The 22,234-nt window shown below is 38.2% G+C and overlaps 1 protein-coding gene across 6 annotated transcripts in view; it reads right to left on the bottom strand.

Moving 5' to 3' along the window:
* The window catches only part of WDFY3 (WD repeat and FYVE domain containing 3), a 282,380-nt gene that overhangs the window by 212,433 nt on the left and 47,713 nt on the right, over positions 1–22,234 (bottom strand). The window contains exons 1-2 of one of the 6 annotated variants that reach the window (XM_043906279.1): positions 9,914–9,959; positions 9,361–9,458 (exon numbers count right to left, since the gene is read on the bottom strand). The exons of 4 other annotated variants lie outside the window; for them this stretch is intronic. The gene's annotated coding sequence lies outside the window, so the exon portion shown is untranslated. Of the gene's footprint in view, positions 1–9,360; positions 9,459–9,913; positions 9,960–22,234 lie in introns of those variants that run through there. One more of the 6 variants, XM_043906280.1, reaches the window with a different exon arrangement.

Below are 22,234 nucleotides of genomic sequence, written 5' to 3'. Positions count from 1 at the left end.
ACTCATACCTATAGCCACACACAAAATGTGGGTAAGCATGAATTCAAAGCTGTATGCCATAAGCAAAAATAAAATGAATGTGGTTACATAAAAATTAAATGATTCGGCTCAGTAAAGAGCACTGTGAATCAAGCAAAAGATAGGTAATACAACAGGAGAAGATATTTCAAACGTCTAAAACAGAAAGGATTAAAATTTAGAATTTACAAGGAATTCCCAAATCAATAAGAAAAATTTAGCTATCCAAATTAAAAGAAAATATGAGCAAGCATACTAGAAGGCCAAACATATCAAGAGATATTTTAATTTACTCAGTAAAAGAAATGCAGACTAAACTAAGGAAATGCTACCTTATATCTATTAGATTAGCAACAGGCAGAAAGCTGGAAAATGCCCCATGTCCCTGGAGATGTGGACAGGACCCACTTATATGACTGATGGGGAAACAAGAGAGGTGGAGGACCTAAAGGGTGTGAGCTATTATTCAGTACTGCATTCTGCTGCTCAGCACACACACCAAAGAAATTCTTGAGGGTGAGAACTTGTAAATGGATGTTTACTGAACTGTATTCATGATGACTGGGGACTTGGAGGCTCTCTGGAGGTCCGAATCACTGCTCATCACTAACAAACTGAGTAAGCAGGACAGGGTTGGGGACTTCCCTGGTGGTCCAGCGGTTAAGATTCTGTGCTCTCAATGCAGAGGGCCCGGGCTGAATCCCTGGTTGGGGAACTAAGATCCCACATGCCCTCACATCCTGCATGGTGTGGTCAAAAAAATAGCAGAAACAAAGAAAGACATCATTAGAAGAAATTTTTTTTAAAAAGAACAGGGTTGACGAAGACGCAGAATCTTTCATATTCAGTTAAAAGTATATATTTCACATGAATGCATCTTAAAAGCATAATGATGAGTGAAAGGAACTAAGAAATAGGATGATATATATACAACATACCAGTTCTTGAATACTAGAAATACACACAAGACAAATATTTTACAAGAATACATATGAATGAATGATAAGACTATTGTTTCAACAGGGTTTTGTCTGTCCCTCACTAAAAATACAGCCCTTTAAGGGAAATAATTACTTTGCGGTACTTTTGAATTTAAAATAAACCCAACAAATCAGTTTATTATATAAGAACTATTTATAACTGAATTACTTAAATAACTACTATTTCATATCTTGAATGACTCTCAATGAAACCATATTTAAATCAGATAGTTTTTTTATTCCTCTGACATTAAAAAATTTCCTTAAAGGAAACTTCATCTGCTCCTCAAGCAATAAGAAAAAAAAAAACAAAACTGGTATCTGTAGGAATATGTGACTGAAAGTTTTCCAGTTTTTTTGGTTTTTGTTTGTTTTACCATCTGTGACTGTTTGAATGGTCAAAACAAAATAAAGCATGGATAGAGTCCTCCATCCTATTGAGGAGGGGGCTGGCCCTAGGGTGGCCAGTGATGATAACTTACCACATATTATATGATAAACTATAAGGAAATAGCACCTGACTCAGAAAGGGAAAAGCCAAACCAGTCAACTTCCCTCAGATCCACTATTGGAAAAAAAAAAAAGGGGGGGGGGGACAAAACTGGTTTCTTTATTATGCCAAAATCAACTGTGCAGTTTTTAGTAACAAAATAAATCTGAGGTTCTTCCAGTCCTCAGAGAAGCCTACCCACAGTTTCCATCAATAGAAAATCACATTGGGAATACCAAGGTGGTTCTGTAGTACTTGATAACTTAGATTTGGCTTTAATTTTTTTTTTAAAAAGGCAACTTTCAATTTGTATCTTGCAGTCATTACAACTTTGACATAATCTGCCTTTATCTCTATGGAGTTATGGTTCAGGATGATGCTTTCTGCCCTATAATATTCTGAATCCAGAGTAAAGTGTAAAATGTCAGCTACTGTTGATCTGGGTGGATCCCTGGTATACAGCAGTTTATACCAACAACTAGCACATGTAACATTTAATTTGTTGTGAAATGACAGCTCTTTTAGGATATCTGATTTCGCGGAGCTTAGAGTCCATGGTGTGATACAGGTCTGGCATGTGATACTAGGGAAGTATTTACAAGATACTAGGCTGCAGTCCATGGGGTCGAGAAGAGTTGGACACGACTGAGCGACTTCACTTTCACGCACTGGAGAAGGAAATGGCAACGCACTCCGGTGTTCTTGCCTGGAGAATCCCTGGGACGGCGGAGCCCGGTGGGCTGCCGTCTATGGGGTCACAGAGTTGGACACGACTGAAGCGACTCAGCAGCAGCAGGGGAAAGAAAGTCCAGCAGGGAACCCTAATCAAGCTGCAGAGTGGCAGGGTTGTAGGGAGGAAGAGGAGCAGGAAGGACTAAGCACATTTTTTTTTTTTTAAAGATTTTCAACAACAGAAAAAAATAAATGAATAGACTTCCCTGCTCATCCATAGGCTACTCTAGCCAATCAGGCTTTTGCAGCTTCGTTCTCTGCATGTTAATTCTTCACACACAAACTTTTCTACACATGATTTGTAATCAGTTTTTCCAAGTGGAAAACACCAGCCATTGTGCCCTTGAATCATTTTAAGAGTCTAGAGGGACAGCCTTGGCAATTAGCAACTGGGGCTGGGGTTAATCCCTAAGGAACTCCCGTTTCCTGCCTCCGCGTCAGTTTTTGTCTAGGAAATAGAGTTAAGATCCACAGCCAAGTACGATGCTAGTTATCCTCACCGAAATGTATTCATTTATTTCCTACCACAAGTGGTACAATGCTTAATTTATAGGTTAAGAAACTGACATCCAGAGAGGGTTAAAGCAACTTGCCAAAAAGATCCAACAACAAGCATCAGGTGAAATTTGAATTCGAGACACAAACATTGAAGACAAGAGCTCTTCTTATTAAGTGGAAGCTGTCCCTTTATCTTGATGAAAAAATTTTATTTATGAAAGCAACTGTGATTTTATTTTCTAACTCTTCCTAGCAATGATAGTACTATTTGTTCTCGCTAAAAACATTTGGACAAAATTAAGGCAAGTATTTTTGTCCACAAGAAGTTAAAAAAACACACACACACAAAATCCATGTTTACTCTGTGTATCTCCCACCAAGGGTGTAACCAGACTGGCAACAAGAAATATGATTCATGAGTAATATCTTGGCTGAGAGTTCTTAGCATCTCACATCTGACAGACCAGGGAAATGTTACATATACCTAATCACATTTTTCATTTGAGTTTCCTGTTCTCTTTAGTTCAAGTCCTTCCCAGTCCTCATACCAGGCACTCAAACACAGAACGCAAAATATGGAATCATATTCAGAAATAGTAAAGAAATAACTTCCAGGAAAAATGCATTGAAGTAAATTACAAATAAAAATATATTACTAGCAATTAAATACAATAAGGTATTATGTAATTTAATGTGTTCTGAGCAATTCTTTCCATTAAAGAAAAATAAGATGATAACCTCAGAAAAAATCTACTCCAACATCAGAAACAATTCATCTTATTCATCTATGAATAAAATAATGTACTGTTATATTATCCTTAAAAGATGATGACTTTTGACTTGAGGAGAAATTTAAGTGTCATGGAATGCTTTCCTTGCATATTCACTATAAACGTTCATGTCAACTATTTCTGCCTCCTCTATTCCTTAACCCTGTTCTTAGGCTCAGCTTAGGTGGATCCAGCTTATGCCAGCTCGTGAAAGCTTGACAGCCAAATTTTCAGAAATTGTAGAGAGTCAGTGTCAAACCTTAATAGCCTAAAACCAGCCATGGTGAGAACATTTTACCAAAGAAATCACCAAACACTAAAAATGGGGGCTCTATGGAGTCTTTTCTTGAAGAGACAGTTGCTAAACATTTATCAGCAGACTACCACGCTCAGGCCTCACTAGCACTTTAGGAGTTTATACTTTTATTTACCTTATTATATCTCTTTTTCTTTTTAAACTATGACTTACTGCTTCTATTTATTTATTTTTTCCCAAAGCCTACCCCTGAAAATATTTAGACTTAACCTCAAAGAGTTACAGTATCATGACTAAGGATCTAAATTAAAAATATTCTTTCACCAAAACAGTCTCACAGGAAATGTCTCCCTGAATCCTTATCTGATTTGCCTGATTTAGCTACTCTGCTATTTTGAAGGCAAAATCTATTCCTTGTGAGATTGCTACGAGTAAATTTTTATTCTGATATGAATATTTTGCTTGAAGCTTATATATATGTTCCTCACAAAATATAAATGTATCAACACTAAAAATTCTACAGTCTTTTTGTCTAAGAAAAAATTAATGATACAGTGTTGAACATCACAGACCTGCATTACGTATGAATCAATATAATGCCAAAAAAGAAAAAAGACTAATAGACTAAAAGTTTCCCTAGTGGCTCAGATGGTAAAGCATCTGCCTGCAATGCAGGAGACCCGGGTTCAATCTCTGGGTCGGGAAGATCCCCTGGAGAAGGAAGTGCCAACGCACTCCAGTATTTTTGCCTGGAGACTTTCACGGACAGAGGAGCCTGGCAGGCTACAGTCAATGGGATCGCAAAGTTTTGAAGATGACTGAGTGACTAACACACACAACACATGGACTAAAAATCTATTAGTCTGCTTTTACTGAAGACAGATGGTTGTAACTTCTATAAAGGCACCAAGAACTGAATTAGGGAGAATGTTTAATTACAGGGGCTGGGAAGCAAAGAGCAGGGTTTCCACAGAATCCTTTGCAAATAGGTTCTTGCTGCAACGTAGGTTCAGCCAGTCAAATCTACTCACCCAAGATTCTGAAAAAGGCAGAAGTGAAGCAGAAACCACACTCTTGCTGACATTCACATTTTGAAGCTACAGAGATTTCAAGATTCAGTAATTACCTTCTGGTTGCTGGGAGGCAGGGTGCAACACATACATCTGGCTGGCCCATAATACTGAGTGTATTCTAGAGCAGAGTTTGGCAAACTTTTTCCTTAAGGGCTGGATAATAAATATTTTGCCAAGTGGTTTCTGTTGCCAGTGTAGTGTGAAAGCAACCATAGACAACAGGTAAATTAAAAAGCATGCCTGTGTCCTAATAAGTTCATGTATGGATACTGAAATTTCGTAAAATCTTCAGGTGACACAAAACACTATTCCAATCTTGTGTACTGCTGGTCAGAATGTAAGATGGTATAGCCAGTAAGGAAACAGGATGGAGGTTCCTCCAACAATTAAAAGTAGAGCTATCATATGATTTAGCAACTCTACTTCTGGGTATTTATCTGAAGAAGATTAAACACTAACGAAACACTAACTAAAGACATATACACCCCCCACGTTCACCTCAGCATTATATACAACCAAGATATGGAAACAACCAGTGTCCACTGACGAATGAATGGAGAAAATGTGTACAAGAACTCAATGGAATATTATTCAGCCATAAAAACAAGGAAATTTGCCATTTGTGGCTTCATGGGTGGGCCTTACGGCCATCTGCTAAGTGAAATAAGTCAGACAGAGAAAGATAAGTGCCATATGATCTCACTTATAAGTGGAATCTAAAAAAAAAGAAAAAAAAATCAAGCTCCTAGGTACACAGAAAACAGAGTGTTGGCTGCTAGAGGTGAGGGGTAGGGAGTGGGCACATTGCTGAGGGGAGTCAAAATGTACAAACTTCCAGTTATGGCAGCATGGCAACTGTAGTTAATAAGACTGTATTACATATTTGAAAGTTGTTAAGAAAGTAAATCTTTCAAGTTACCATCATAAGAACAAAAATATAACTGTGTGGTGATGGATGTTAAATAGACTTATTGTAATGATGGTTTTGCAATATATACAAATACTGAATCATTATGCAGTACACCTTAAATTATAAAGTGCTGGACATCAATTATACCTCAGTAATAATTTTTTTAAAACCTATTATTCCTCTTTTGATTTGTTCAACCATTTAAAAACTGCAAAAACTCTTAACTGAAAGGACACACATAAATTCTTGAAGCCAGATTTTGCCTGTTGGCTACAGTTTATTAACCCTTAAAATCGCATCCTGATCCACAGAGAAACTAGCAGCTCCCTTGATTGTCCAGCTCCATGGTATTGCACGGGAGATGTTTATAAAAGGTCAACTGTGAGCTTAAAGTCTGTTTCTTCAGCCCTTTCTATCTCTCCATAAATTGAGGAACCTGGTGGGTTACATACAGTGCCTGGGGTCTCAATGAGTTTGGACACGACTAAGCATATACATACACCCTTAATAAGTTTGTTCCTGCTTAAACTGGCTAGAATGAATTCTGTTCTCTGCAACTAAATCCTGACTGATTCACAGTACTACTATACATTCTCTAGTATCAAATATCCAGTGTTCAAACGTTCAATGACTTCATAAACGCCATTATTTTTACAATTATTTTATAAGAATCAGGATCAAAATAAAGAACAATTATTGCTAATGGCTGATGATGTCCTTTAAGCCTCTCCACATGGGATTTGCCAGTTTGTACGGGGTACATGCTACTGCGCACGGGAAGAACTATGTGCTCATCTATTAAGCAACAATTACGTGCCTGGCAGTGTTCTAGGTGTTTGGAATAGAGAGGTGGAATACAGGCATTGTGATAAGTACGTGTCCTTTGGGAACTCAGATTCACGTGAAGGAAAGAAAAACTAAATAAATCAATACACAAGTCTGGTGGTGATGACTGCAAGGAAAAAAGCAGCAAGCTTTGAAAATAAAATGCTCTGAGGTTGCTTGCTTGAGTATGCACAGTCAACTCAAAATGCCTTTCTGAGTTCACAGCAGAATAGAAACGAGAATGAATGAGGGAGTAATCCGTAAGAATTTCTAGGGGAAGAATTTTTCAGGCTGAGGGACAAGCAAAATCAAAGGCTGGAGGGAAGAACGTGCTTAGCATGGTTGGAGAACCGTAATGAAGCCAGCAAGGTTAAAGTGGGCGCGGAGGGAGGGAGTGTTAAGCTGTTGATTGTCTGCACTGTGATTCAGTGTTTACTTCTCTGGCTGCTCTGAATCCACTGATACCAAGGCGACAGCTCTGGACACGACCTCCTCCACTAGCCTAGGTTTTTCTACTCTTGTCTGCATAAAAAGTGCATCTGTGTCTTTTCCTGAAGCCTCACCTGGCCTGCCACTCTGAGACCTCTTTGCCACCTACTTTGGGAGAGCTCTGTTTGAGATGTCTGCACACTTCTCCATTTGTTCTAAAAGTTACAGCTCTTCTTGCAGTCTGAGGCTTAGTTTTCTCCTCACTTCACTCAAGTTACAAGAATTCTTCCCTAGTCTTCATCCTTTTAGCTAGCATTAGGAAGAAGAGAATACAAATGCTTTTACTTAATTATCTTTATGTGGAAATCCTTTATCTACTGTAGATAAATTTAGACATGCATTAAGAGTAGATCTATAAAAACTGGTAACTCTTGTTTAAAAAAATTAGCACAGAATCAATTTTAATATATATTAAAGTATCTATAAGGAATATGACATTGTAAACTACAGTGATTTTCTACTATGATACTTATATTCAAGTTAAGAAATGACAAAAGGCCAACCAATGGGTACCAATATCCAAATGAATACACAGTGAAAGTAAGTAAACACTGAAACAACAGAATAAATGTTAAGTAAATATAACATTATTACTTCCAAGAACATAAGCTCTGGCTATGTTAATAAAGGCTGACTTGGTTTCTGATTTAAATAATTAACTGTCAAAATACCTTGTGCTTAGTATAAATCTATCTGCATAAAAAGTACTCTTTCGAATCATCTAAGTACTTTAAAAATGTCAGCTCTTTTAAAGGCAAACATCCTCCTCAAGCTCAGTTATTCAGCTTAGTAAATAACTCTTGTCTTCAATGTAAAGCTGAAGTTTACCTAAATGTAAAATATTGTTTACTATGTTATTAAAAACACTGACTAGTGAGTTAGTGATTATAAATAGTACGAAATTTTGTATGTGCTAACTTTCATTTCCTTGTTCATTTCTAACACTATTTCTAACACATCCAGCAACTCTGTTAAGTGTTAGTAACAGAGTTAAACAGATCACCTTCTAAGGGTTCATAGTTAAGCTAAAAGATATTACAGAGCAATGTGATAGCTACCATAATAAACAATAAGTAAACAAGATGCTATGAGAACACAAAGGAACATTTAACAATCAATAGAGAAGATGACATTTGAACTTAATCTTGGAAACTGAATAGGAGTTCATTGGCTGACAAATAGGCCCACCCTTATTTTTGGCCATATGCATACTCAACAGATCATATGCATACTCAAGAGAGGGCACAGACATGCTGCTGTCTCCTTCCAGTAGGCTAGCAGAGCTGGAGCACAGGGGAAAAGCTGGAGATGAGGTTTGCATAGAATAGGTAGACAAGGGCAGATCATAAAAGGCCATTCAGTCTGGGTTAACAAAAAATGCCCATTATGCAAGAGAGTAATGTATCTTGAGAAAACACTTCTAAGCATAGTGTAAAGTGTGCAATGGCTACTTTAATGATCCCTCAGTGATAAAAGCAGTGCTACTGGAAGTGGGAGTGAGGGGCAATTGGATGGGAAATGTCAGCAGTGCAGGGTTAACAATCTGGGAATGAGATGTATCTCAGGATCAAATGAAACAGACAAAGAAGAATTAAGATTTCCAGCCTGAAGTACTGGAAGAATGGTAGTGTCATCATCTAGGTAGGGCCCATTCTTTTATATACAGCACATGAAAGAGCCATGAGAAAATGTAAAGCAAAACAGAAACCCAGGAGGTGGTCTCAGAGGAAAGAGCAGATATATACTTAAATAACACATCTAAAACAAGAGGTAATGTACCAGGTAATAAGCAGAAATCTTCAAGTTAAATGATTGTGATGTTATTATTTAATTTTCCAAATAGAAAAATCTATAAGCATATTTGCAAAACTCTTTTTAAAAAAGCATTTTTATCTACTGGAAAAGATTTTGTGAAATTTAATGTATGCCTAGGGTTAAAATAAATAATACAAAGAAGAAGACAGAGTAAAAATAACAAATATCCCAACACTGGGCCTCAGTTGGCCTTCCCAGAATCAATCATTGTGCTTAATTTGTTGAATATTTTTGCAAAGCTATGTTATATGTGTATAAGCACAAAGGTAAGTGTGTAATATGTATGCTCCTTTAATAGCCTATTAAAAATAAATGAGAAGATACATATGTACTTCTTAAACATGATATTAAATTAATCAATTTATAATGGTAGCACTTAAAATCTAGTCAATTTAAAATGGTATTTCTACTCACAAGTAATTTGCAATCTTAATTTACCAATAAACTCAATGGTAGTAAAGATTAAAAATAAAACCCCACTAATTTCTTTTCCCATACACTGACCTTTAGGGGATTCCTTGAACAACAGGTTCTGAATGTGTGACAATAGGGCCCATTCCCCTGACGGTATTTTTACTCAAGACTTGAAATCTGGGCTCCAACTGGAAAGAGGGAGGAGAAGATTATGAATTAGTCTCTTAATTCAGAATATTTTACCTGACATGGCTAGCCCAGGTCCACTAATTTTCTTACACATGAGGGATTTTCAACCCTGGTTGGACACAGGAGTTAACTAGGGGCATTGAAAAAGGTTGCTGATGCCCAGGACCCACCCATGTGAATTGAAATCTTCAGGGCTGGAGCCCAGGCACTGCTTTCACAGCTTCTCCAGTTGATTCTAACATGCACCCAGGGTCGAGAACCACTGCCATAGAAACGGAAGGTCAGATTTTATGGAAGGCACTCTTAACCTTTTTGTCTTGTTAGTAAGTAATGTTCAGGTCTGGGAAATGTACTTTTAAAACCCTAGGGCAGAGGCGGCTGTAAGCCCTCAAGGTGTTGCTAACACAGGACAGTGACAGGACGCCTCCCAGAGCAGCCCCCAGAGGGGTCTCACCTCACATCCCCGGGACGAGCCCAGCAGCTCAGGACAGCCCCGCTCTGGAGAGCCGCACTGTGGAAGAAGACGGGACCGAATGGTGGAAAGGCTTCTAACTCTCCCTGGCTTACAAAGAAGTTACATACTTAGAGACAATCAGACTTGTATTAAAATTTAATAACCAAAGAGCCAGAGACAGTGACTACTGCTTGACTGCAAAAAGTCGAAAGCGAAGTGAGAATATTAGACTACCAAGAAGTTGCATATTCAACACCTCTTTTATAGGGATTCTAATCTAGCGAACATGGAAGAAATTAAGCCTGTGATGTCCAATATGGCAGTCACTAGCCATGCTTTATAATAAAGCATCCATAAACAGTAGCACTTCCCACTCACGGATATAGTATTCCAACCATCTCATCAAAGACAAGTAGGATGACGATCAATACAAACTGTTCTTCTACCTCTTTGATGTTGCCCCAGGGCTTCACTGCTTTTTCAGAAGAGCATAATTAATTGCAAACCATAACCAGAAAGATATACCTCCTTTGTTTTATTCACCATCTCCAGTTTCATTAGTTACTGATATACCCGAGATTCTTTGCCTTCCTTTGAACCTCACACTCCTGCTCTGAGGCCATGGGAATCACAACAAAATACCGCTAGCAAAAAGCTAATTCTGCATCTCACAGACAAAACAAACAGAAACAACAGCTTTCCAATAGCAACTGGAGAATGCTGTCCCTTAGAACTCCAGGGACATGAGCATAAACCTAAGATTTAATACCTAATTTGTCATCTGGAGCATACACAAAATAAAGACAATGATCTCCCAGATGAACTTCCATTGTGGATAAACAGTCTGGGTTTAATAATGAAAAAATGAACAAACACATATAAAGAGACTGGATGTCATGGTGTGATAGCTGTCTATGCAGTCACACTCAATTTTTAGGGGAAAAAAAATCAACTGTTCGATTGATTTAAAAAAAAAAAATTTAAAAATCTAGCAGCTCTCACTATGATTCTCTGTTCTTAATACATCCCTGAGAGAAACAATCTGCTTGCAATATCTCATCATATCTTCCATAAGTCAAATAAAAATTACTGAAATTCAGGTTGTACTTTATCTAGGAAGACAAGACTCATCCATGTAAAAACCTCACATGAATATGAATAAAGTAGGAGGCAAAATACATCCTCAGTGTAAGACAAGACCAAAGCCTATCTTAACATAAATTGTGTAGGTCTAATGGGCTTCCCTGGTGGCACAGAGGTTAAAGCGCCTGCCTGCAATGCGGGAGACCTGGGTTCGATCCCTGGGTCGGGAAGATTCCCTGGAGAAGGAAATGGCAACCCACTCCAGTATTCTTGCCTGGAGAATCCCATGGACGGAGGAGCCTGGTGGGCTACAGTTCACGGGGTCACAAAGAGTTGGACACGACTAGCGACTTCAATGTGTGAACACTAAAGTCTGAGTTCATTAAAATTCCATAACTCAAATATTATTAAACTAAATATTTGAAAAATCAATAAGCTGGCAGTTTCTTATCAAGTTAAGTATACTTATCATGTACCTGGTAATCCAGCTCTTAGACATTTGCCACTAAACAGGGGTTGGAAAAATACGGCCATGGGCCATTCCAGTTTTGTAAATAAAGTCTTATAGGAACACAGCCACATCCATTCAAAAATTTATGTATTGTATATGGCTATTTTCATCCTACAAGAGCCGAGTAGTCACAACAGAGATCATGGCCTAAAATATAGCCTGTCTAGTCCTTTACAGAAAAATGTTAGCCAACTTGTGTACTTGAGAAATAACTTACGATGACACAAAAACTATTCACAGAAGTTTGCTGTTGTTCTTTAGTCACTAAGTGGTGTCAGACTTTTCTGCAACCCCATGGGCTATAGTCCACCAGGCTCCTGTGTCCATGGGCTTTCCCAGGAAAGAATACTGAAGTGGGTTGCCATTTCCTTCTCCAGGGGATCTCCCCAACCCAGGGATCAAACCTGTGTCTCCTGCATTGACAGACGAGTTCTTTACCACTTAGCCACTGGGGAAGCCCATACACAAAAGTTTACAGAAGCTCTATTAGTTATGGCCAGAAAAAATGGAAACACCCAAATGTCCTTCCACAAGTTAATGGATATATAAACTTTGGCACACACATATAACTCAACAGTAAAAGTGAATAAACCCTTGATACACACAATAACTTGAATGATTCTCAAAGGCATTATGCTGAATGAAAGAAAAGTCTCAAAAGGTCACATACTGCAGGATTCCATTTATGGGATACTTTTAAAAAGAGAAAACTTTATTGATGAAGACATTAGCATTTGCCAGGCGTAGAGTTGGAGAGAACGTGTATAAGCAGAATAAGGAAGTTTTAAGGGTGATAAAAGTGTTCTATCTCTATACGGTGGTAGAGGTTATCCTAATCTGTGTATCTATCAAAGTTCACAGAACTATATACCAAATAAAGATATATTTTACTGTATGATAATTAGAAAAATTAAAATGTTATCAAACAGCATGGCAGGTTAAAGAAAAACAAACTCATAAGAAAACAGTCTCTAAAAATTCAGGCCAAAGAATGAGAGTTTACTAAGGAAGGTAAGATCATCAAGTATGGTCTAGGTCACTATACTCCTGGGTTTTAGTTCTAGTTTTTATCACTGACTCACTATAAAGCATTAAATCAGAGAGCGGACTTCTCTGATTTTTGTGCACACAAGTTGACAGGTGAAATCTGAAGATGAACATAAAACCCTCAATGCAATTATTTCCCCTGTCAAATACAACACATCACATGAAGAAATACTGCAATTCACGTTACCTCGGAGTACCCCCATTCTGCTCTCCAGATTAGTCATAAATATGCAGATGTGTTTTATATCAGAATTGTCAGCCCTTTATCCACACGCAGCATCTCCAAGCTCTCTGGAAAATCTGGCCTCTTATTTCACACACACACCGGAAGATTCTATCACAAATGTCTCAGTGCTGTCATTGTTTCGTCGCTCAGTCTCCGACTCTTTTGTGACCCCATGGACCGCAGCCCAGCAGGCTGCTCTGTCCATGGGATTCTCCAGGCGAGAACACTGGAGTGGGTTGCCATGTCCTTCTCCAGGGGACCTTCCTGACCCAGGAATTGTACCTGGTTCTCCTGAACACTTCCTGTATTTCAGGCTTTTCTGTACAAGGTCTCTAATTTTCTTTAGGGCAGCCAGTCCTGCAGGCTGCTTGTGAGCCCTGTATAAACTAACTGCCACCGACATTTAATCAAAAGATACATGTGGCAAAAAAAATAATTTTCAGGGTAAATGAGGCATGGCAATTAGTTCTTTCACAGGCTCAACAATAAAGACAGCTTATAAAATAGTTATATATTTTGTAAATCCAATAATATAGGTAAAAAATATCAAACAAATAGGGAAAAAATGGAAGATTAAAATCCCTGTACCAGTAAAAACAGTCAGACTAAGTGCCTCCATTGTGTATAATTAATAGACCATGTCTCAAGTTACAATCTGGAAGACAAAGAACTCAGGAATGACCATTAATTGTAAATCACTTACACTGACATCAAAGAGTAAAAACATTTTTAAACGGCAAAATAAATTTTTCATCATGACAGAAAACACATCTAAAAGTCTCCAGAATCTTCCAGTGACTTTAAAATGCCAACAAATTAAGGGACTTGCTGGTGGTCCAGGGGCTAAGACTCTGAGCTCCCAATGTATGGGGCCTGGGTTCGATCCCTGGTCAGGGAACTAGATCCCACACACCTCAACTGAGACCCAGCACAGCCAAATAAATAAATATTTTTTTAAAAATTAAAAACTAAAATGCCAACAAATTCTTAAGATACTTTCAAAAAGAAGAGCCCATTTCCCTTTCTCCTGAATGGGGAACTACTTGACAAACAGGATGCTGGAAGTAATACTATGTAACTTCCAAGACAGGACATTAAAAAGAATTCAAATCCTAGCCCTGCCATTTATATTATTAATAATTCCTCTCTCACATCTATTGTTAGGATCAGAGATAATGCATGAAAAGCCTTTTACATGGTGCCAGACATTAAAAGCTCAACAGATAGCTTCTAACCAACCATTTACAGTTCACAAAGGCTCCTGGAAGGTGGCTATTATCAAAAGTTAAAGATGAAAAAAGTTTATTATGTTTTAAATGAATGAAAGTGACAAATTGCTGAAATCAAATGAAACTACAAAGAGTAAAAGATTTTCAGGGAAAAAAAAATCCTGCTTTCTATTAGGCTGAATCAAATAAAATGTCATTTTTGTTAGGTCAGAAAGGGTAGAGTATCAGCAATTTCATAGGGTTAAAACTGGCTGGGACTCCCCTGGTGGTCTAGTGACTAAGACTCTGCATCCCCAATACAGGGCACCTGGGTTCTATCCCTGGTTAGGAAACTAGACACTATATGCAACAACTAAAGGTCCCTCATACCTCAACGAAGACCTGGCATAGTCAAATAAATAAGTAAATAGTTGAAAAAAAAAAATCCTTATCACAGTTATACAAAAAAAAAAAAAAAAATATATATATATATATATAGGTGAGCAAAGAAATATTATGGAAAAGATGTTTTCTTATTACTAAAGACTGAAACAAATTTGTATCTCACAAGTTATAACGTAAGAAAAATGGAAGTCAAGACTGCCATGTAATGAACTAGCCAGTCTTTTTCTCATCGCCATTTTAATGTCAGTTATTAATCCAGTCTATTCTGAGATCACACAAAAGTTAAATATATTTGTATACCGTTACAGCATTCTCTTATCAGAAATATCCCTAGGAGGCATTAAAATTGAGGGAAATAATGGCTTACAGAAATGTCTTAAGAAAAATTCACAGATTTTAGATTATAGTGAAATATAAAACATGTTTTTCAACAAGCAAGAGACCACTTTCTCCAAATCAGACAAAAGATGGATCTTATAATTGGAAAATTAGCACCTTGGAAAAAAAGACAAATTCTCATTTATTTAATTAACATTCACTGAGAGCCAGATACTGGATGTTACCATCTAGGTAAACACAGAGAAAACACTGATAGTTTGACTATATTCATGATAGAAAGGAGAAAATATTACTCATTATGAGCTCCTTTTAATTTGTTGTTTTAAATGGCAAGTATTCTGACTTAATTACATTCGATAGTAATGGAATTATTTCTAAAGATCATATATCCTATGCTTAAAATCTTATTTCTATCTATTTATGAGTTAAATTTTAGGTACTCACTGAGTTATTCAAAATAACTCTATAAGGTAAGTACTACTGTCCACATTTTACAGAAGACGAGACTGAGGCACAGAGAGGTTAAGTAACTGTACCTAGCCCAAGGTCACAAGACTAGTAAGGGGTAGTAGAGACTACAGTTAATTGGGCTGTCTGGTTCCAGAGTTAGTATTCCTAATGACTGTATTATGCTGCTTCTTATATTCAGTTTCATTACAATAGCTCTCAGATTCAACTTGATTAGCATGGACCCAAATGCAGCCGACTTTCTGGTACCAACTCTATTCTCAGGCACAGTATTTAAAAATCTCTGACTCATTAATCTGTTAATAACTTTTCACTGATCTTAGCTTATTGTATGGAGTAACAAAAAGACAAACTGCAAATCATTTCTTACAAGTGGGTAACAAATCTGAACCAAAGATCACTCACATGGACAAAGACAAAATATCTACTGGCTCATGAACTAGTATGATGACCCTGATTTAGACACAGACACAAGAGATCAAACCACTGGTAGGAACAAAAAGAAAATCTGGTATACAATACACATGCAAAGAATCAAAGATGACCCAGAAAAAGTATTCTGGGGAATCAATGTTTGAGAAGTGATTTTGATCATTATAATGTTCTACTACGGATTGGCAAACTACAGCTCATGGGTCAAATTTGAGCCAAATTTATTTTGTACATAAAGTTTTACTGCAACATAACTATGTTCACATGTATTGTCTAAAGCTCCTTCTGTGGAACAGCAGAGTTGAATAACTACAATAGATTTTTGGCCTACAAGGCCTAACATATTTACATGGTGGCCTTTTACAGAAAGTTTGCTGACCTCGTGTGTTATACTTACCAATATTAAGTAGAAAATAAATGTAAAAAACATGATCTGATCCTAAAAAAGTGATTCTTACTTATATAAGCATTAATGAATATCAAATGTATTCTAGGCTAGAGACTTGCAGTTAAATACAAAATATCATCAAAATCAAGTTACCATTAATCACAAGTTCAGTTCATTTCAGTCACTCAGTCGTGTCCAACTCTGCAACCCCATGGACTGCAGCACACCAGGCTTCCCTGTCCATCACCAACTCCCAGAGCTTACTCAAACTTGTGTCTATTGAATCAGTGATACCATCCAACCATCTCATCCTTTGTCATTCCTTTCTCCCGCCTTCAATCTTTCCTAGGATCGGGGTCTTTTCCAATGAGTCAGTTCTTCACATCAGGTGGCCAAAGTATTTGGGAGTTTCAGCTTCAGCATCAATCCTTCCAATGAACATTCAGGACTGATTTCCTCTAGGACTGACTGGTTGGATCTCCTTGCAGCCCAGGGGACTCTCAAAAGTCTTCTCCAACACCACAATTCAAAAGCATCAATTCTTCGGCACTCAGCTTTCTTTATAGTCCAGCTCTCACATCCACACATGACTACTGAAAAAACCATAGCTCTGACTAGATGGGCCTTTGTTGGCAGAGAAATGTCTCTGCTTTTTAATATGCTGTCTAGGTTGGTCATAGCTTTTCCATCGATTATAAGGCAATTGTTATCTTATGTACCACCAAGAAAATACACTGCCAATTACAAAAAAAATATGTAATTTCATATTATATCTACTGTAAGATGATTCTAGTTTCAAAATTCTAAAAATGAGGTAAAAAGTTTTTTTAGAATTAATGAAATACAGTGTATCATTTCACAATGATATAAATTCATAAATGAAAGGTAACAGGATTGTGATAAATCTACTAAATGGGATTTTCCACTTTATCACAGGGTACTTGAGGTTCTTCTGTAATACTGTGCCAATTAATTAGAGGCAGACTTCATAGATTCAAATTTTACACTCTATCTTGGCCTTCAAAGTATTAGATTATCCAATTTTATATCTGACAGTGAACAATTTAATACACAACTGAGAATTCTGCGTTAATAATTACAAAGCTTTAATACATAAGAGTGGAAATTTTTTTTTTTTTAATTTTTGGCTGCCCTGTGGCATGTGTGATCTTAGTTTCCCAACCAGGGATGGAATCTGTGACCCCTCATTGGAAGCACACAGTCCTAACCATTGGACTGGCAGGGAAGTCCTGAGTGAAAATTTCTATAATGCTGTTTTAATTCATTCTCCTGCTCATTAGACTTCAAACATATTTCAAAACAAACCTTTATCTCAGTGTTTCATTATTTAAGAGATAATCTTCTTTGAAAGCGGCAGAGTTATAACAGGTTGAGAAAAGCAGGACAAAAATAGTGTATGAACATTTAGCACAGAAATTTTCAGATATTTAAGATACCATGCTACACACTCATATGTTTCTGTGTTATATGTCTATATCTATCTTTCTCCATAACACTGATGAGAATGGGGGAAGAGAATTGAAGATAACACCTGTTTCAGAATGGCTTTTCTGCTCAAAGATACACACACTAACGAATTAAGAGCAAGGAAAGAGAAAATAAGGAATATTGAGTATTTACTATGTATCAGACACTGTCCTGGGCACTTTGGAAAACTTAATTCATTTAATCTTCAAAACAACTCTCTTACTCCTTTTAGCAGTTAAAAAAACCGAGGCTCAGAGAGGTAGAATTCCAAAGTCATACAACTAGTAGGTGGCTAGTTATTCATTCAACAAGTGGTGGGGTGGAGCTTTAGACTTTTTTCTTATATACCATTCAGTTCAGTTGCTCAGTTGTGTCCAACTCTTTGCAACCCCATGGACTACAGCACACCAGGTCTCCCTGACCATCACCAGCTCCCGGAGCCTACTCAAACTCATGTCCATCGCGTCGGTGATGCCATCCAACCATCTCATCCTCTGTCATCCCCTTCTCCTCCCGCCTTCAATCTTTCCCAGCAACGGGGTCTTTTCCAATGAGTCAGTTCTTCAGATCAGGCGGCCAAAGTATTGCAGTTTCAGCTTCAACATCAGTCCTTCCAACAAATATTCAGGACTGATTTCCTTTAGGATTGACTGACCGGATCTCCTTGCAGTCCAAGGGACTCTCAAGAGTCCTCTCCAACAGCACAGTTTAAAAGCAGCAATTCTTTGGCACTCAGGTTTCTTTATAGTCCAACTCTCACACCCATACATGACTACTGGAAAAACCACAGCTTTGACTACCCGGATCTTTGTTGGTAAAGTAATGTCTCTGCTTTTTAATATGCTGTCTAGGTTGGTCACAGCTTTTGTTCCAAGGAGCAAGCCTCTTTTAATTTCATGGCTGCAATCACCATCTGCAGTGATTTTGGAGCCCCCCAAAATAAAGTATCTCACTGTTTCCATTGTTTACCCATCTATTTGCCATGAAGTGATGGGTCCAGATGCCATGATCATATACCATACTACCATCAAGTTGAAGGGGGCAAAAGCCCATACTCTTTAATACATGCTAGAAATAAACCAAACTTTCTGTGCTGCAGTTTTATCTTTTGTTTTTTCACAAAGCAAAGCAAGAATGTTGCCCACACATGCAAATTCTGAAAGCTAGAGTTCCTAGGGCATTCCCTCCCTAGAAATGATCTCATTCATTCCACAACTTTGAATACCATCTGTATATCTCATCTCAAACCTCTGAGCTCCAGGATTGCATAACCGTCTGCCATCTGACATGTCCACTAGATGACTTAGACATCGCAAAATTAACATTATCAAAAATAAACTCAATTTTCCTCCTCACTGAACTCAGGTTTTGCCCAAGCCAAAAAAACCCCGAGTATTGTCCTTACTTCCCTTGTCCCTCACACTTCGTGCTAAGTCCCACTGGTTCTACCTACAAACTAGACCTCAAACCTGTCCTCATCTCTCCCACCACTTATCTCTCCCATCACTTTAGAACACACCTCCATCATCATTCATGTGGACTACTATAATGACCTCCTTCCCGTTCTCCCACTTCCTCTACTGACTTTGCTTTCTGCAGGCAAAAAGTCTGGGGTTTTTTGTTGTTGTTAGTAAAAACTGTAATTTCAAAATCCTTCCACAGTTTTCAATATGCTGAATAAAATCCTTACTCCTCATCACAGTCTCTTAAACTAGAGAGTATGATCTCTTTCTGCCTCTCAAACTTCATTCCACTCTCGCCACGGGCATCCCCAGGCATCCTTTCCACACCAACTGTTCACACTGCAGGGCGATCCCTTTGCCTGTGAGCTCCTGGCAGGGAAAACGCCTTTGGTTTTCAGCTTCAAGGTCACCTACCCTGACAACAGTGTGGCAGTATCTGTCTCCCCATAATTCTCCATCACTTCGCTTTCTTTATTTCCTCCACAGATGTCTATTTATCTATTACCTGCTCTCCAACAGATAAACACCAAGTGGAAAAATGTCTATTCTATTCACCAATACATACCAGCCTAGTAAAATGTCTGATTCATATTACAGACTGGAATTTTTCTTGAATGACCAAGTTATATACATATATTAGGCTAAAAAGACTAATTTTTGTACAATTAATTTAAACTTTTCAGCTACAAGTTTAAAAATTCTCATTTTCTATCTTAACCATATGTAACTATGGCTTGCAAATAGACGTGTTTGGTTTTTTTGAAGACCCAATAAGCCTTAAAGTAATGAATTCTGTGTCACATTCATTTTACAGACAACATAAAACTTAGGTGACTTTATTTCCAAAATCTAAGTGAAAGAGTTACAGTAAAAATATGAATATTTAAACACAATTAGCTCATTTCAGTAGTCATATTAACATATAATCTAGTTCCTTTGTATCATCAAAAATAAGTAAAATATTTTAAGGGAATATTCTTTTTTATTTTATTTTTGGTTGTGCTGGGTCTTTGCTGCTTTAAGGGTTCTTCTCTAGCTACAGGCACGCAGGCTTCTCATTGCAGTGACTTCTCTTGTAGAGCGTGGGCTCTAGCGTGTGGGGGCTTCAGTACTTGCAGTGCGTGGACTCACTTGCTGGGGCTCCCAGGCTCTGCGCAAAGGCCACTGGGTGGCAGTTCCTGAGCTGAGTTGCTCCACGACATGTGGGAACCTCCCGCATCAGGGATTGAACCCTTGTCTTCTGCAGAGGCAGGCGGATTCTTTACTGCAGAGCCACCAAGGAAGCCCTAAGGGAATACTTTTAAAATTTATTTCCATTGGAACAAATGTATTTCATAAGGAGGGAAAATGACCTATTTTGGCCACCTTCAAGGGAGAATCCCAAGTGACTCAAGAATCCACCTGCCAATGTAGGAGCTGCAGGAGACACAGGTTTAATCCCTGCGTTGGGAAGATCTCCTGGAGGAAGAAACAGCAACCCACTCCAATGTTCTTGCCTGGAGAATCTAATGGGCCGAGGAGCCTGGCAGGGTACAATCTATGGGGTTGCAAAGAATCAGAAAGGACTGAACAAAACTGAACAATGGAGAATCATCAATGACTGTTCCATTCTGTAGTGGTTAGTTATAAAATATACCCACAAAGTCTTGGATACTCCTTTCAAAGATAGAGCCTCTTCTTAATTGTGAGTTAAGGACAGACTGTAATGGCAGTGACTGTGTGTGATCATGTCATGAAAGGCACTGTGGGCTTCTCCTTCTTCCCTCTCTTGGATCACGTGCTCTGAAGGAAGCTGACTTCCATGTCATGAGGACACTCAAGTAGCCCTTTGGAGAGGTCCATGTCAACAGGAACTGATGCTTCCTGCTGATAGGCCTTCTGTTAACACCTACATGAGCCAGCTATAATGGAAGAATCCTGGGGCCCCAGCCAAGTCTTCCAATAGCTCTGACCAACATCTTGATGACCACAGCCTCATGAGAGATTCTAACCCGGAACGTACCAGCTAAACCACTCGTGAATGCCTGACCTACAGAAACTATAAGATAATAAGAAAAAACTTTTTTTTAGTTTTAGGGTAATTTATATCACAGCAACAGGTACACATTCATTCACTCAATAAATTATCAGTCTGTGCCTATTATGTCCCAGTTACCAGGCCCCACAGACACAGAGAACAAATAAGACACTCTCTATCATATGATAGAGCTCTACCATAAGATAGGGCTCTACCAAGCCCATGAAGTTAAATGGGCTTCTCTGGTGGCTGAGACAGTAAAGAATTCCCCTGCAGTGCAGCAGACCCAGGTTCAGTCCCTTGGTCAGGAAGATCCCCTGGAGAAGGGAATGGCTACCCACTCTACTCCTCTTGCCTAGAGAATTCCATGGACAGAGGAGCCTGGTGGGCTACGGTCCATGGGGTCTCAAGGAGTTAGACACAACTGAATGACTAACACTTTTACAGTAAAAGTTTTTTTTTTTTTTTTAAAGATTTTTTTGACATGGACCATTTCTAAAGTCTCTTGAATTTGTTACAATATTGCTTCCATTCCATGCCTTGATGTTTTGGCCATGAGGCATGTAGGATCCTAGCTCCCCAACCAGGGATTGAACCTGCACCCCCTGCATTGGAAGGGGAAGTCCCAACCAGTGGACTGCCATGGAAGTCCCAGTAAAAGTGCTTTAAAAAGGCAAATAACAAGATCCTACCTGTATACCTAGCACACTTCAGATTTCAAAAGAATGGAGAGGAAGATGAGAAGTTGTTGCAGAAGCAAGAATGGATGAGGGTATAAATATCTACATTTAAAGAGTGAAGAAATCACTAGAGAGGACACTTAAAGGGACTGAATATATAAGCTTCAGTTGAGTAGAGTAATGTGTGATATCCTATACTCTGGGCTTCACCTAAAGGCAGTAGGGAGACATGAAGAATTCCCAAAAGGAGAGAAAAAAAATTAGATCTTCATTCTACAAAGAGGACTCAGGTTGCAGAGGATGCAGTGTAGAAAAGGGCTCCAAAGGAGCTCTCTCTAATCCAGACAGGAAATCACAGTCATTCAGTTTAGGTAGGATGATGGCCTAAAAATCATCAGCAACAAAGGACCAAAACTAGTATGAAATCAACAGATAAAAAGGTACAAAAACAGAACTTTGGGATTCTACTTGAAATTATATGTCATCAACATTTCAAAACTCAAAACAGGGAAAAGTAACAGTACATGAAGGTACTTTGAACAAATAAAAAATTTAATTGGTATATG

This window comes from Cervus elaphus, chromosome 6 (genome assembly GCF_910594005.1).
Source record: "Cervus elaphus chromosome 6, mCerEla1.1, whole genome shotgun sequence".
Taxonomy (NCBI): Eukaryota; Metazoa; Chordata; class Mammalia; order Artiodactyla; family Cervidae; genus Cervus; species Cervus elaphus.
This window is presented reverse-complemented; position numbering and strand designations above follow the sequence as displayed.